The 16,283-nt window shown below is 62.2% G+C and overlaps 1 protein-coding gene across 3 annotated transcripts in view; it reads left to right on the forward strand.

Moving 5' to 3' along the window:
• Nucleotides 1–304: 304 nt before the first annotated feature.
• Nucleotides 305–16,283, forward strand: part of CHD6 (chromodomain helicase DNA binding protein 6) — an 89,914-nt gene continuing 73,935 nt past the window's right edge. For 2 of the 3 annotated variants that reach the window (XM_083801293.1, XM_083801305.1), the window contains exon 1: nt 321–454. The gene's annotated coding sequence lies outside the window, so the exon portion shown is untranslated. Of the gene's footprint in view, nt 455–16,283 lie in introns of all 3 variants that reach the window. The other variant, XM_083801291.1, reaches the window with a different exon arrangement.

A 16,283-nucleotide genomic window follows, 5' to 3' on the forward strand; every position in this document is an offset into this window, starting at 1 on the left:
GCGGCGGGGCTCGGCTCGGCCCGGCCCGCCCGGGGGCCGCGAGGGGCGCGGCGGGGGCGGCCGCAGCCCCCAGCCCCCAGCCCGGCCTCGGACCCCGGCCCCTCGCGGCGCCCACATCCGGGCCCCGCAGGCCGCGGGCGGCCCCGGCGGCGAGGGCCCGGGCGCGGGGGGCGGCGCGCGGGGGCGGCGGCGCGGCCAATCGGCGCCGCGCTCTCATCGGTGCAAACAGCAGCACAATGGAGCGGGCCGCGGGCGCGCTGCAGCCAAGCTTGGCGCGGGCGCCGCGCGGCTGACGGGCCGGGCCGCCAATGGGCGCCGGCGAGCGGCGGCGGGCGGCCAATGGGCGAGCGGCGGGGGCGGGCCCGGGCGAGGTTCGGGTGTCCTTGCGGGGTGCTGGGCTAAACTTCACCAAATAATGGCTGTTTGCGGCGGGGCTGCCGGGGAGCCATTTTAGGTGAGTTCTGCCCCGAACTTTTGGGTTCGCCCGCCCGGCGCGGCCGGGGGCGGCGGCGGGGCGGGGGGCGGCGGCGGCGGCGGGGCGGCGCTAGCAACGGGCGCGGCGGCGGCGGCGGAGCGGGGCCGCGGGCCGGGAGCGGGGAGCGGGGCCGGGCGGCGGCGGCGGCGGCGGCTGGCGGCGACCCCGGCCCTGCCGCGGCGCCGTCCTTGGGGCGCGGGGCCGGGCGCGGAGGGGCGGCCCGGGGACGGGGGACGGGGGACGGGGACGGGGACCGGCGGCCGCCGCTGCGGTGCGGGGCCGGAGCTCGGGGCCCGGGGAGCGCGGGGGGCCGGGGGCGGAGGTGGGGCTCCCCCGGCGCGGTGCGGAGCGGTGCGGAGCGGTGCGAGGCTCCTCCCGGCCGGGGGGGGCGGGATGCGAGGCCCCCGCACGGCCGCGGGGCCGGAGCGGCGGGAGGCGGCCGGCCCGGGGCGCAGCTCCCCGGCGTGGCGGGGGTGGGGGGCGGCGCTCCGGTGCCCGGAGGTGCGGGGCAGCGGCTCCCCGGCGCCCGCCGGCCCCGCGGCGGGGAGCGGGGACGGCAGGGCCCGGCCCGGCCCGGCCCGGCGGGGCGCGCGGTGCCGTCGCGGCCGTGTGGCGGCGGGGAGGCCCCGCGGTGCCGGCGGTCGCACCTCGGTCGCGCTGCGGTCCGCTCGGCGCCAGCGCAGCCCCGCGGCCCTGCCGCTCGCAGGATTCGCCGCCGAATTGGCCGCGTTCTTCCCGGTGACCCATTGCCGGCGACCGGAACGGGTTCCGGTGCTGGTCGGAAAGGCTTGCGGGGTGAACGCGGCGAGCAGTCAGAGAGAAGCGCGCACAAACAGGAGGTGGAAGGGATGAGGAGAAATCATCTGCCGGCATCGCTGCCCGGCGCTCGCGCCCGTCCTGGAGCAGCTAACATTTCCTCTCCCTAGCGATTTGCCCTCCTGACAGCTCCGCAGAACTCCCAGCCGAGCTGGGCACCGAGGAGGCCGAAGGGGCTGTGCCGCGAGCTGGTCCAGCTGCAGGCCTCCGATGTGGCAGAGCCCTCAAGCAGTTTTGCTCTGAAAAGCGCTTAGTTTACGTCTTCGCTTAGTTCAGGTGATTTTGGCCAGAAACCCAGCCTTTTCAGGTGTTTTTTTTTTTAACCCCCTCCCACATGAGAATTGCAGCAAACGCCTCCGGGCACAGAGAAGGCAGGGAGGGGGCGGAGGGCCGGGGGCCGTTGGCGGTGCTGGTACAGAGTTTGTCTTGTGGAGCTGCGCAGGAGCCCCCCGCACCCCTCCAGCACGGGTCCTGGCAGAGGGCTCCCTGTGCGCAGGCAGGTGCGGGTGTCCTTGTTAGAGGGAGGTGTTTATTCCTGACCTGTTCGCTTGCAGGTATTTGGCAGCCGCTGCCTGTATCTTTTTAACTGTTGTGGGGTCAGCTGGGTTAAGGTGTTGCTGGAGGAGGGGGGATGCTGAGCTCCGTTAATCTTTCCCCACAGCAAAGTGTTGATGTTGCTTCTGGGCGCTGGTGGGGCGAAGGCGCGGGGATAGGTGCCTTCTTGCCTCTCCTTGCCCTTTGTTTACTTCATTCATGTGGGAGCTCGACTGTGCTGCTTTGCAGAGAAATTGTTGTTTTGGTCCAGCTGTTGAAGTATGAAGCAATAGCAGCATATTTTCGCTCTGGGAGTTAATTCTTCCCGGAGTAAATCGGTTGTTTCTCTTGAGGCTTCTGGCCTCCGACTGGGTTGGTTTCGTTCAGGGTTCCTTTCCCAATTTTTAAGTGGAAAATTGATTCCTCTTCCACTTTAAGGATTAGCGTTGCTGTCTGTCTGCTTTTGGAAAGCTAGCTCTCCCTGTCATCCCTGAATCAGTACGGCTGTGGAAACTTGCGGGTCCTTCAGGAGCATTGAGAGTACCTCTGAGCGTCCTCCGCTGCGAAGGCGGGCAGCGGGCCGAAGCCTGCTCCTGAATGCTGACCCTCGAGCTCTTCGAGCTGCAACGCGTGCTGGCTGGTAGGGTTGCATCCCGTCAAAACGTCTGCGAGTGCCCTGCGTGGCACAGCTGAAGCTCTGTATCGCTGTTCTTCAAATAAAAGCCAAAGTCAACAAGAGGCTTTGGAGAAAAACTGGTCTTGGTGCATTTTCGCTTCGGGAAAGTTTGAAGGCCATCCTGTGCCCGTGGCTGTTGGTTTCTGCGGGTTGTCTTCTTTCTTCAAACAGAGGCGTCGGTCTCTCCGTTGCCGAGATGGTGATTGCAGCCCCTCGCTGCAGGCTGCTGCTGCGGGCGCGTTAAAAATTAACCTGCGCGAATCTGGGGGCCTAAGGCAGCTCTCGCGCTGCTGCTCAGTGCTCGCAGCGTGCCAGGGATGCGTGTGTCCCGCGGGAGGCGCTGGTAAGAGTCCCGTAATACCTTTCGGTGCGCTGTCTGGCTTCGCAGCGTGCGCCTTTTTGCTGGCTTAAGTTTACGTCCCCATGCGTTGTTCCGCGTGTAGGCGTTAGGGGCGGACGGCTCTGCTCGGTCTGAGCTGCTGGTCGTCGAGCGGCCGGCCTTGGATATGGCAGCGGTAGCCCCGATGGTCGGTGCTGGCAGTAGGTGTGAGGGCTGTCGATTTGCAATGGCTTAGTGAGCTCTCAGAAGAACGTCTTATATTCCTGACTGCTTTTTACCATATTTCTGTAACAGGAAGCAAAGCTTTACCTTTTTTTCCCCCCCTCTGGATGTGTAATCTTACAGTAATTTTTAAGATTTAATCTTCCTTCAGAGATCTTTCATATTTTCTCCTTAAGAGCTTCTCTAAAGACAATAAAGTTTTACAGGTAGATAATATAAAGTGTTTCACTTTAATGGTTTGTGTTATTTCAAGAAGGGTTTGCAGAAGCAAGAGAGCTTGTTTTAGAGAGGTGGCAAGGTTGAGAGCTTGGCCACCACAGCAGGCCTTTGTTTTTTGCATGAAGCTGTGGTGTCCTGGCCTGTCTCAGGCTCACAAAGATAAGAGCTAGTATCTTGCACATCAGTGTGCAGGAGGGGCCTGCCCTTGCAAAGGAGGGAGAGGTTTGGTCAGCTTTGCGCTGTGAGCGAGCCCTTAGTGCAGGAATGTGGACTTGGTGTGTTGGGACTGGGAAACAGGCACACACAGGGAGACTTCTCTGAAATGATTTTAAAGAAACGCTGGCAAACGCGGTGGCTGGATGTCTCACTGGGCTTCAGGGGAGTCGAGGGGGCCCGTTTTTTATAGCTCGTGTAAGAGGCAGTGAAAGTTTCTCCTCTCATCTCCCGTTTCCTGCTTGGGACAACGTTGATGGCTTCATCCTGCTCCGTGGAGCCAGAGGCAGAGCTGCTGGGAGGCAAACAAAGCGTCAGGAGAGAGAAGACGGTCAGGGTGCCCGACCGACGTGTAGCTGGGTGGCGAGGCTGGCTGCGCTCACGGTGCTGGTGGCAGCGCCCAGGCTTTGTGCGACAGGTTCTCAGCACCCTGAAGGAACAAGAAGCCGGAGCTGCGCTCCCACCTGGGAGCGGTGGCACTGGGCCTGGTGCTGCCCGCGTGGTGGTGGGACCAAACTCCTCGCGGGGCGCGGGGCCCTGCACAGCTGCGTGCCGCTCCCAGGCAGCCTCCTGCTGCTCCGCAGGCACGAGCCCCAGCGGCTGGAATATCGGAGCTGTGCAAAGCTGACCGAACTGGCAGCGAAATGGGCCAAACGTGGTCTGTGGATGTCAGCTTGTGACACGAGGAGATTCCGATTTTGCTTTCTATTATCTTAGGCTGGTGCAATATGTTTTCCGTGTGATAGGACAATGCCTTCAACTTTCCCTTATATGGGAAAATCTGGTATGCAGCCTAGCGATCTGCCAATATGTGGCTATTAATTTTTAGCGGTGTTACACTGGTTGTGTCCAGTCAACCAGAGAAGAAGGAAATACCTGGGGTGCTGTGGCGGGGCTCCAAGGTGGGAGGCAGCTCCCCGCACCGTGCCTGGAGCCGGGCCGCGGGCGCTGCCCACATGGAGCCAGGCGGGAGCAGAAGAGATCAGTGCCCGGGAGTGGGGCTGCTGCTGTCTCTGGGCCCTGCGCTCCGCAGGGAGCTGGGGATCCGCGGTCGGCACCGAGGAGGTCGGAGGAGCAGTTGGCCCGTCCTTAGCGTAAGGATTTTCCCCTTGCGGAGGAAGGAGGTGCTGCCTCGAGGTTAAGGGGCTGTACGCTGTTTCCGTGCTGCTGCCTCTAGGGGATTTCCAGCCTGCAGCAAGCGCAAATCCAGCTCCACCAGGAGCGAAGTGCTCCTCCGGTCCAGAAAAGAAAGTGAGAAGTGAGGGAGCAGATTCCCTAGTTCCAGTCTGTTTTTGACGCGGGCAGTGCAGGTGTGCTCACAGAGGTGCGCTGGGTCTGGATCAAGAAGCGTGGTGTTAACGTGACGATGTTGCCTTGGCTAGGGAGTGCACATCACGTTTTCCAGCCCTGTTTTCCCCACACGAGATGCTGCTCAACAGCAGTCTGATGGTGTTACGGACATCTTCCCTGAGGGGTTCAGCGTGGCTCATCACGCAGCGTCTCCTGGGATCCCTCCTTTCTGTAGTCCTGCCTTCGCCCCAGCTTTGTGCAGTCCTGTTGTTGCACCAGTATAAGGAGTTTTATCTGTTTGGCTTTTGCTTTGTTTCAGTTGTATTTTAGCTGATGAGATGAAGTTTAGATCTCCTCTGGTGACACTTTTTGATGCTTGTCTGCCTCTTTGGTTCCTGGCTCAAAGTCGTCATGGGGAGTCGGCACTGAAATGCCAGCAGCTCATTGCTTCCTTTTGGGGTGACTGCGCTGAAAGCAGGTGGAAGTTAAGCTTGTCAGTGCAAGAATTTGCAGAATACTTGTGTTGCCTTAACACTTCCATGAAAGCGTGGGGTCTGGGGAGCCCTGTTTTGCGCTAGAGCGAAAGGAGGTGAGGGCGGCCCAGCGCGCTGCATCGGGGGGCCTGCGCGTCCCTGCCAGCTGCGTGCTGCTGCCGGGGGGGACAGGCGGGAGGCAGAGGAGCGAGGTTCTTTCCCTTCGTGTTTAAATTGCAGCCCGGGAGCTCTTGCACAGGAGGGGAGCTCTTGCTGGATGGGAACACAGGAGCATGCCGTGAGGGACCCTGGGGCAAAAGCCTGCGCGAGAGGCTGGGGGGGGGCGCGCTGCCTGGTGTCCTGCGCTGGCCTGCTGACGGTGGTGCTGGGACTGATAGGAGCCGCGGCTGTTACAGTCCTGAGGATTGCAAAAGCTCTCCCAGGGTGTGAGGACCCCCCCCGGGAGGTTTCTCACGTTTGCTTTTGTTTGAAGGAACAGGCAGGAGTTGAAGGTCTCTGGCTAGCTACGTGGTGCTGCGTGGCAGCGGCCACTGCTGAGAATTTTGGTCCCTCAGCGTTGTGCTGGTAATACGTGTTCGTTACGTGGGCATCGCTCGGTTTCCTTCCAAAAACGTTTCAGTTGTTAAACCTTCTGCCAGAAGTCGTGAAGGTGGAGAAGTTTTTCCCGTGCTTTTATGTGCTTTCTGTTCTTCATTTTGCACTGTAGCGTGTGCTCAGTGTCTGTCTCTGAAGGTGACCTGCAGCACGAGCAACGTGCCAGCGTGCTACGCGCAGGAGCAGGGGGGATGTCAAGTCGCAAGGGTGATCCCCAAGGGGGATTTTCACTTTCTTGACTTATAGGTAGGGGAAGTACCGCTTCTTAGGAAACATTAATGCCTTGTTATATGCATGCACTGAGGCAGAATTGAAGTTAGTTCTAGCTACAGGAACAAGCATCAGTGCTTTGCTGTAGCCGTGCTGTGGAAGCTGCTATTTTTGTGTTAGCTACTGCCGTGACTTTTCCAGGTCTTGCACACAGAGTGCCTGTAACTCTGAATGTTTCATCCCCTTGGGTTGTACCTCAAATGAAAATGAGTTAAAAGAAAATGGAGCTTAAGTGTTCCGTGTTTATTAATTGGGGATTGCAGAAGAGAGCGCCGCTCTCTCGCAGTGACTTCTGTCCGTGTGCACGGTGCATCCCGGCTGCGCCCTGTGCTTGCGCAGCCCAGGCAGGAGAGCAGCGCAGCGTCTGCCTCTTATTTGTATGCTCCTCGGCTCCCTGCCTTAGGGCAAGCAAAGTCCTGTTTCTCAGAGATCTTCCTTGGTCCCCATAGGGTGCCCCGCACCGGGGCATCCGAGCTCTTCCCGGCATGCACTTGTGTGCGCGCATCGAGGCAGGTTTCTCTCTGCCGCCGTAGACAGCAGGCTGTGCTGTTTGTTCTCGGCGTGCCCGTGCTGCGGGAGGCTGGCTGAAGCGAAGCCTGCGCTTACCGCGAAGGTGCTGAGGTTTGCGGTTACCCTGCTTTCTTCAGAGAAGTGGTTACAGATTTGTGGGCTGGTCCCTGTGGCTGCTCCGCCTCCCTGCTCTGGGGAGGGAGAATTGCTGCCTGAGAATAACATTGCGGGAGCTGGGCCAGCCTCCCATTGCGTTTCCAGAGGGAGGAACGGACTCCTGAATCCAGTACCTGAAGGCAGGAGTGGGCTGCTCTGGGCTCAGGCTCTTTGTTCCAGTTGTGAGTTCACCCAGAGCGGCCTCTCCAGGAGCCCCGCATCTCCATGTGGCTCTGCGCAGGGTTGCAGGCCGTGCGTGTCCGTTCCTGGCAGGGCACAGCACGCTGCTTACCTTCCGATGCTGCCCCTCAGCTTCTGGACAGGCCCTGCTGAGCAAAGGGCGGTGTTTGGGCTGAGGGGTTCTGGATGGTCGCTCCGAAACCATTTGCTGGGTCCAGCTCTGCCTACGGCCCTTCCTGCAAAGGAAAGGGGTCTGGCAGAGCAGAAGTGGCTGTCTGGACCTTGTTGTGTCCTCGTTCTTCCAGAGAATCGTGTGGCCGAGAACTACAGGGCGACGTGGTGGTCTTGCTGAGATGTCCGCTTTGGGAAGGGGTCAGAAAATGAGTTGCTCATCTAGGTGCAGAGGGAGAGGAGATGGGAAAACCACGTTGCTGGGACATGGGGCCCGTGCTCAGCCGTTGTGTCCCGAGCCTGTCTCCTGCCTGGCCTTCGTGTCGCTACTCGTCAGAGGAGACGGGCGCCTGGAGGCCTGCCAGGCTAGCAGGGCTGCGCTGGTGGCTCGGTGCAGGCGGTGGCACGTGGGCGCCACCTGGCTAGCCGAGCCCACAGAGGTGGTACTGGCTGGCCGGGAGCCTCCTGCCCGCGGTGGACACGTGCCGAGGTTGCGCTCTGCGTGGGAGCAGCCCGGTTCCACGAGAGCCCTGCAGCAGCCCTGTGTGTGCTGAAGGCTCTCGGTGTGCTCCGAGGTCCGGCTCCGCCTAGGAGCGGGCACTTGGCCATCGCGGTGCCCTGCCGGGAGGGCTGCGCTCCGTCCCTGCGCACGCGCGGGGCCCCAGCCCGCTGAGGGTGACGGCCTCGCCGCTCCCCTGGGGGATGCTCGCAGGCGTGTGCCAGAGTGAGCGGCAGGGACGTGAGGGACCGACGAATTTCCTTTTGGCACTTCTCTCTCCCTCGGAGTGTTTCTTGGGATGGCGTAAAGGACATGAGTGCAGGGAAGCATGGAGATGATTGAGAGGGATGTCGACTTACAGATGGTGTCTGAACTCTAGAGACCGTTCTTCAAAGTAGATTAAGCTGAGATTGTGAAGAACGTGTATCCCAGAGGGTTATAATTTATCACAGGCTGGAACCCCTCGGAGGTGAGCGCTGGCTGAGTTACAGACAGCCCTTGCGGAGCGGGGCAGAGCAGCTGGGGTGGAGGCGCGTGTAAGGGCAGCGGCAGCAACCTGCAGCACGTGGGCCAGGGGTGGCGTGCGGCTTGTGAAGGGTGCTTTTGCTTGGTGCTGCATCAGGAGAGGTTGTTAACGTTTTGCTTTCTCTCCTTGTTCTTCAGGCACTTGAGAAGCAGGCCTGATGCTGCCGTATGCAAGCTCTCAGGCCTGGAGAACAGCAGATTTGTCTGTTGCTATTTTGGGTCGATGTTTACTAGTTTCTCTGGGGATGTATAGGCAGACCAGATGCTGTGGGCCCTGGGACCTCACCGCAGCACGCTGCAAACACTTGGGCCTCGTCTGGTGGGGCTGTCACCTTCCTGGGTGCTGAGGATCAGCCTGGGGCAGGCGTTGGCCGGCAGGGGGTCTGGCCAGCCAGCCTTTCTGCTCCGGCCTGGGCTGGGGTCGCCTGGGCGTGCGGTGCCGGCGGGGCAGCTGCAGCCTCCGTGCGTGCAGGAGCTCTTCTCTGACTTGGCAGCATCAGGCAAGGGACCTTTGGGAGCTGCTGCGGTGGGGCTGGAGGTATCCTGCGCCGGGGGAGCAAAACGTCCGTGTGCTCCTGGTGGGCCCTTCTGCTCCTCCTCCAACCTCCACCTGGCCCGAGGGAGTGCGGCCCGGCGCTGAGCTTTGTCACCTGTCTTTCGGGTCCCGTAGGACCAGGGCGGCAATACTGCCCGGCCCTACGGAGGGCTGAGGTACGGCTAGCGTGCTTTCAGCGCGTGTGGGGCCCTTCCAAGGCAGGGTGCAGAGGGAGGCCGTGTGGGAAGGGGGTCATCCTGCGGTGTTTGAGCTCAAGAATTGCAGTGAGATGTGGCGGCGGTGGGCAGAACAGACCGGGGGAGACCCTGAGCTTGCTTCATGCGGAGCTCCCCCGCCCCGTACCCAGACGAGGCTGGCAGCACAGTGCTGTCCGTCCTGCTCGTGAGCCCTGAAAACACGTGAAACGCTGGCTGAGCTCGTGGCCCAGCGGCTGATATCTTGGCCACGTTGCATTCAGCTCCTGTCTTGAATGTGGGTTTTGGGGCACGCTCCCACGCGCTGTGAGCTAGGCGAAGCAGGGGGCGGCGGCAGGAGGACACGGCTGAGGTCGGCCTCTTACCTGCCGTGCCTAGCGCGAGCAGGCGATGGGGGATAACTTAGAGCTGGCTGCCGACAGCAGCACGTGGGGCTGGGGGCACGCCTGCTGCTGGCTGCCTTGGAGGTCTTGGGCAGGGAGCTTCAGCCGGAGAAAACCGGGAGGAACACCGGGCAGAACAGTCTCCAGAAGGCCTGGGTGCCCTAGCGGGGTTTCTGTCCCCGTTTGGAGCTGGAGCTCGTGCTGCTCTGCCATCCCAGCTGGACGCCTGCCCGGGGGCATCAGATGCGCTCCTCATATATACCTACAGGCAAACCTGGAGGTGCGTTGCAAGTGCTTGCTCGTCCTGTCAGCAGCCCTGCCGCGCAGGCTGGTTTTATCCCCGTTCTGCAGTTGGAAAATAGAGGCACAAAGGGCTCTGAGTGCCTTTGGGGGGCTGTCTGCGGCGCGGCAGAGCTGCTTTCGGGCAGCTTGAGTTTGCAGTGCAGGGTATCAACAACAGCAAGAGAGGAGGACCTCTGCTTTCCGAAATGCCCTCTCATTTTTTGGCTGTCTGCCTCGGGATAGCTTGTGTTCAGTGCTCGTAGGTGGGCAGCTCTCGAGCAGCAGCCATGCAGAAGGTTCTTTGAATTGGCCAGCTATCAAGGTCTACCAGTTGAGCTGGCTTTTGTACACCTTCAGCGCTAATAAAGGTGCTGTGGGCTAAATTATGTGCCTGGTGGCATCTTTACAGGCCTGCTGACCTTGGGGATTGGCTCCGGCATTTAACGGAAGTCCAAAGAGTGCTTGTGAGTGAAAAAGAAAAAAATAGCAGGAAAACCTGTGGAGGGCGCAGGCACTTGTTTCTGCTGAAGCCTGCACATCCCTTCTGATAGCTAGAGAGCAGCTGGGGGCTTTGCCCTGCTGTGAGGAGCCTCTGAAGGTGCCAGCTGGGACCCCGGTGCTCCCACAGGCCCAGTAATTCAGAGGAGGCTTTTTGGGTGCTGCTGGGCCGCCCGGCTCCTCCTGACCACCGCTGCAGGAAGCCCGCAGGAGCTGAGCCCAGGATCCCATCTCCATCCGGGGTTAACAGCCAGACGCTTCAGGGAAGAGGGCGTGCTTCCAGCACCAGGAGTGCGTCCTCAGAGCTACTTCTTCACCTGTTTCACCTAAAATTCAACTGCATCTGCATCATCACTTGTGTCCTTTGACCTTCGGCTTCGCGCCGGCTCCTTGGCAGCCTTCGTGCGTCCTTGGTGCCGAGGGGCAGGGCAGGCTGGGTGCGCCGTCGCTGCAGGAGCAAGGGGGTGCCCAGCAGGCGGCTTTGGAGTTGCTGCAGCCTGCCACGGCCTTGTCAGCCTCGGCATCTAAAGCAGGAAACTAAAAGCTGAGAGCGTGGTGGAAGAAGTGGCTAGGCTCGGTGGCCACTGGCACGGTCTGTCCCCCAGACCCGTAATTCGTGTCCTCCCCTGTTAGCACGCCGATGAACGAGCCTGGGCCTGTGAATAACTGGAAGGAAATCTCGGTGCTGGTGGCAGAGGAAGAGCTAGCTGCGCATCGGCAGCCGGGGTACTTCAGGGTAGGTTTGGCCTGGGCGATGGCTTGCCTGCCATGCAGGAGCGTGCCTGTGTTCGGTCGGGAGCAGAGGCCTGCAGAGTACCACCCCGGTGCCGTGGGCCTCGGCAGGGCAGTGGGGGAAGCTCGGCGCCTGGTGTGGTGTGTGTGGGGCTGGTGGGGGTGCCCCACGCTGCGCCCCAGCCCGCGCCGCCTCTGCAGGCTGCTCCTGCCTCCCTTCTGTCCCTCGCCCGTACGGGCGCGGAGCTGCGGAGCTTTGCTTTTTGCTTTGCCTCTGGTTTTGCCTTGCTGAGGATTAAAATTCCACGCCCGGGGCTTGGGAGCTGCTCGGGCAGCTGGTCAGAAGGCAGCAGGCGTAGGCTCGGGAAACGTGTCCCGCGCCTGGTAGCTCCCCCACGGCTGCCGCTGGTGCGGGAAGGGAACCCCGCTGGCACCAGGCGCGGCCCCGCTCTGCCACCGCCGGGCCCCCGGCACCGCCCGGGAGCGGCGCGGCCCCTGCGGCCTTCGCGCCCCTCGCGCTGCTGGTCCCTGGCTGCTGCCGTGCTCGCCGAGCCTGAGCAAAGCCTCCGTTGTCAGCCCCGGGGCACCGTGCAGCTTTGAAATAACCGCTGAAGGTCATCGCGGTTTCGGTCTCGGGTTAGGAGCTGCGTTTGAAAACTCGCCTGAAAGGAGCCCTTGCTGTTTTTGCCACGTGAGCTTGTCGTGAGAGTCACGTAGCGCAGCTGACGGAGGCTGCGTTGCCGGGGGCCGTATCCAGCCCGTGGGCGCTTCCTTGCTCGTTGGGTGCCAGCACGGCATCCTCAGTCCCGAGTGACCCCGGACTCTGCGACAAGGCTTGTGCTTCAGGGCCGAGAGCCTGCCGGGGGGGCTTGGCAGGAGCAGCGGTGGTGCTGAGCGAGCTTGTGGGAGGGGGCACGCTGCACAGCGCTGCTGCTGCCTGTCCTCTTCTTCCTCCCGTGGAGCAAGGAGGTCGTGGCTACATCTTGCCTGCCTGCCGAAGTCTGCTAGCCCGTTGTTCCACAGGGTGGAGGAGTCGTGTGTCCCCGAAGGTGCTGGCAGGGTTGGCACGTGCAGTGGGTATCCTCATAGGCAGCTCTTGCTGCTCTCGGCTCCCCTGACCCCACAGAGAGCGCGTTTATTTCCTGAGCACACGCACCCCCATGAGGCGTGCCCCCGCCCGGCGTCTGGCTGCCTGCTCCTTTGCCCATTGCTTCCTTGGTGCTGCCACGCGTGCCTGGCCGGTGAAGCGGGGCCTGTGCTCCCCTCCTGCCGGGGCCGGGGGGTGCTGAGGGGGGCCTGAGGGCAGCTTCGACCCGAGGAGCGGTCGGCCGCTCGGCAAAGCGACTGCAGCCGGTGTGCCGAAGGGCTTTTGGTTTCTGGAGCTGCGTGCGCAGAGCTGGGAAGCTGCCTCTCCGTATCCTGTGCTTGCGAAAGGGAAGATGTGTGCCGTGGCTGCCCCGCAGCAAGCTCCCGGGCTCCCCAGCCCCCTGCCTCACTGCTGCTGATTCTCTCCCGCTGAACCGCCGGGTTATTTTTAACTTGGAAGAATTACAACCCAAGATTCGCGTTCTCTCCCCCCCCCGGCGGAGGGCTGGAGGCAGGATGTGGGGGAGGCACTGCGGAGGGCCGGGAATGCGGCTCAGGGCCCCGGCAGGATTGTTCCAGGGGCTCGCGCCCCTGCGCCTGCCTGCGGGGCCCCGCGCGCTCGCCGAGCAGAGGCCGTGTGGCCGGAGGCTGCTTCCCCGCTCGGCACGGCCGGCATTTCGGCCGGCGCTGCCGCAGACACGAACAACCCCTGCTGCAGCAGGCGGCGGGGAGGCAGCCTGCTGCGGGGCTGCGGGCGTGCGGCTTCCCGTGGGGCCGGGCACCTCCAGGGAGCATCCCGGGGACGCTGGGGCAGCTGAGTGTGCCGCACGTGGGCGGCCGCGCTGCCCGCCGGAGGCCTTTGCTGGGCTGCCCGGCCTCGCTGAGCTGAGCTTGCTTGATGGCTGGATGGGAGGAGCTGGGGAGAGGTGGCACTCGCACGCTGCCTTTCTCCTTCCTCCTCCCCTTGCTCTGCCTCTTCAGTGCTTTGCAGGCAGTTACCTCGTCAGCGCTCAGCGCCCCGAGCTACGGCGGCGGGCTCTAGGTGAGCAGGAGCCGGGCTCTAGGTGAGCAGGAGCCCTTGGTGCGGGCGGTGGCAGGGCCATGTCTTTGCAGAGGCCCTGCTCCAGGCAGCCCACCGGGACGTGGCAGCCCGAGTCCCTCCGGATTGCACCGCGGACGCTCAGGCTTTAGGCTCCAGGAGCTCTGCCGGCAGAGACGTGCCTTGCAGCCCTGCCTGGGAACAGGGGCTGATAAGGCAGCAGGAACCGACCGGCACCAGGGGACTGCGGATGTCTGTCTGTCTGCCGTTCGGTGACTCGGAGAAGGGGGCCGGCCAAGCCAAGCGGATGAAGGACAGTGTGGGCCCGGAGCTCTGCTCCTGCTCTGTCCCGGGTGAACCCCCGGGTCTTCTCCTGCCGCTCGCCTGCAGAGTGGATGCGCCAGGTAGGGGGGCAGCTGTGTGGTGACTGGGCCGTGCTTGGCTCTCCTCGGACTCGCTCTCTGGCTTGTCAACCACAAAGTGACTTGGGCTACGGTCCTGACCTGTCCGTTCGCCACTCTGTCACGCTCCCGGTGATCAGAGAGCGAGTAGCAGGGCGATGCAGCAAACTTCTCTTGGCAAGCAGCGGCCAAGCCTCGCTGTCCCCAGCTGTCTTCAGGCAGATGCAGGCGCTCCCGCTCCTCTGGGAGCGATCTGTGGCTGCTTGCTGAGGCTGGTCCCTTACGCCCAGCGCTCTGATCCAGCTCCTGGTGGGTGTGCCGGTGTGGCGGCTGTCCGCGCCGTGGGCCAGGGCACGCTGTGAGATGGGGTCCTGGTGCTGTGCCTCTGCCTCTGACCATCTGCAAGGACAAGGACTTTGGGGCGTCCCTGCCGGTGCACCAGGATTAGTGCTTCAGCTTTGCAAAAGCCTGAAAGGTTTCACGTGACGCCTAACCCTGATACAAACACGTCATGGCTTGATGTCTTCTCTGCAGGCTAAGGGGTGGCTGCGGCCTCCTTTCCCCCTTCCCTGAGGCCATAAGGCATGGTGTTGGGCACGAGGTGCTGCTGCTCCGTTTGAGCTGAGGGCGGCGGCTGCGGTGACAGCGGGCTGTAAGGATGTGGAGCAGCTCTCGGGCTGGCAGTGCTGGCACAGCATCTCTGCTTTTCCCCAGGAGCCGCTCCTGCAGCTCCTGTAAGGGAGTAGGGATGTCCCTGCCACCCCAAAAAGGTGAAGGCACTCATAAGGACAGCGGCTGAACCTGGCGTAATGGCTGTTGTTGAGCCACGGTCGCAGCGCGCGTGGGTCCGCAGGGTGATGCGGGGTGGTGCTGGGGTGGTGCTGGCAGCCGGCAGCATCGCCGGGCATCGTGGCGGGGACCGACGGCAGCTGCCGGAGGGGCTGCGGCCAGGCCACGGGGCTCGGCTGGTCAGGGCCCTCGCTTCTGGACTCTCCTAGGGACCTGCTGAGAGGCAAATGCGGTCTCTTGGCTGGGTTTTTGTGGAGATGCGGCTCCTGAGAGCGGCGTGGCTGTGGCAGCGAGTGCGTGGCGCGTTTGCGCTCTGGCGGGCAGAGCCAGCGGTGGGGCGCCGTGGCACGCGAGAGCCTTGCGGGCGGCTGAGGGCTCAGCCTGGTTTTGCTTGGTGTCGCCTCAGATCGTGGGAGCCCGAGATGTGTTTCAGGCTTGAATTCCTGTTTAGAAGGTGGAAGGAGGAGGTTTTGTGAGTGTGTGAGCACCGGCATTTCTGGCACACGGGCAGGCATGCTCACAAGCAGTGGTGGGTCCTTCCGGAGGTGCCTTGGCAGCAGCGCTTGCCCCTTGAATCCCACCTCCTGCCGGGCTTTGTGCTTCCCCTGGAGAAGCCCCGTGCCCATTTTGCTTGCCTGTCTGAAAAGGATCGGGAGTCTCGAGGGGCCTGACGGTTGGGTTGATTTTTGTTTTAACTGCACATGTTGTTTCCTGGCTGCAGCTTCTTTCTGCAGATAAAAATCTGTTCTCTCTCCCCGTTAAAGAAGGAAGCCACCTGCCTCTCACAGGCAGCTGAAAATGGCACTGTGCTGCAGGGACGTGTGTCTAATAAAGCAAAACAATTCCTGTCCTCACTGCCGTGCTGCGTAAGGAGCTTCCTTGGGCAAACCCCATCAGCTTCTGCAGACGCCAAGGCCTCTGCTTTGGCTGAGTTTGCAGCCCTCCTGGCTGCTGGCGAGGAGCCTGTGAGGGCAGCAGCGTGGGGCGGGGGGGGACGGGGAGGGGACAGGGGGTGCTGTCACTTGTCCTGTGGGGCTGGGGCCGTGCCCTGTGCATTGCTGTGGCCGCGTGCTTGCGCCAGGAGCCGCTGACTCCCACCTTCCTCGGCCACGTCCCAGATGCGATTTCCCTGCAGGAACTGAAAGTTGCTCTCTGGATAAAGGCGAGGCATAAAACTTTCTTTCCGGAGCGCCCTGGTGGCTCTGTGACAGCCGGGTGCGGACGCCTCTGTTCCTGGCTACAGCACCTGGGGCGCGGGGCTCTCACGGGGACGCTGGTGCCAGCAGAGCGCTTGTCCCGCGGGGCCCTGCGAACCGGTCCGCTGGGCTGAGCCTCGCCGGCGCGCGCGTTACATCGCACAGAGGATGCCTGTGACGGGCAGCGGGTGTCCTGATCGGCAGCGAATTCGCGTCAGCCCAGCCTTCCCCCTGTGAAGTTAGCTGGAGCTCGAGCTGTGAGAGCTCCCCCCCCCCGCAGGGTCTCCTGAAAAGCGAGCAGGGCATCGCCCGAGACTCACCCCGTGCCCGCTCCTGGAGTACGTAACCCGCGGGCACGGTCCTCTTCTGCTCGCCGACACGCGCTGTGTTCTGAGCTCGTTGGCTGTGAAGATCGTCAGGCTTGCGGGCCAGTCTAATTACGGCTTGTTCCCACAAGAAGGGTTTTAATATAATTCAATCTAAGGTGGTTCTGGTGCTTTCCGTGATGGAGCCGCTCAGCACAGTCGGAATAATCCTTGTCTAGCTCTCGCTGTTTTACCGTGCAAATCGTTGCTGTGCCTCAGGCTGGCTTTTTTGGTAGGGTTTCCACAAGAATGTTGCTTTTGAGGAAGAAAAAGGCAAAATTTGATCTTTCACCTGTCCTTGTAAAAATTCAGCCAGCATCAGCAAAGCTTCAGTCTCTGAAAACAAACAATTGATTTTTAAAAATGCTGTTTGTCTCTGTGCTCTGTTCCCTTTGCACCCGACCGAGGGAGGGCAGGAGCCTGTTACTGGGACTGGCTTGTGCTGCCTTCAATCCAGAAGTCTTCGCCTCCAGTGCAGCCCTCCGTTTCTGCTGAGTCTTATACAAGGACCCCCAGGCACTGTGCAGGTGAAAAATTTCGTCCCAGGAGTCTTGGAAGCCCCCGGTTTGCTTTGGCAG

This window comes from Anser anser (genome assembly GCF_964211835.1).
Source record: "Anser anser genome assembly, chromosome: 16".
Lineage (NCBI taxonomy): Eukaryota > Metazoa > Chordata > Aves > Anseriformes > Anatidae > Anser > Anser anser.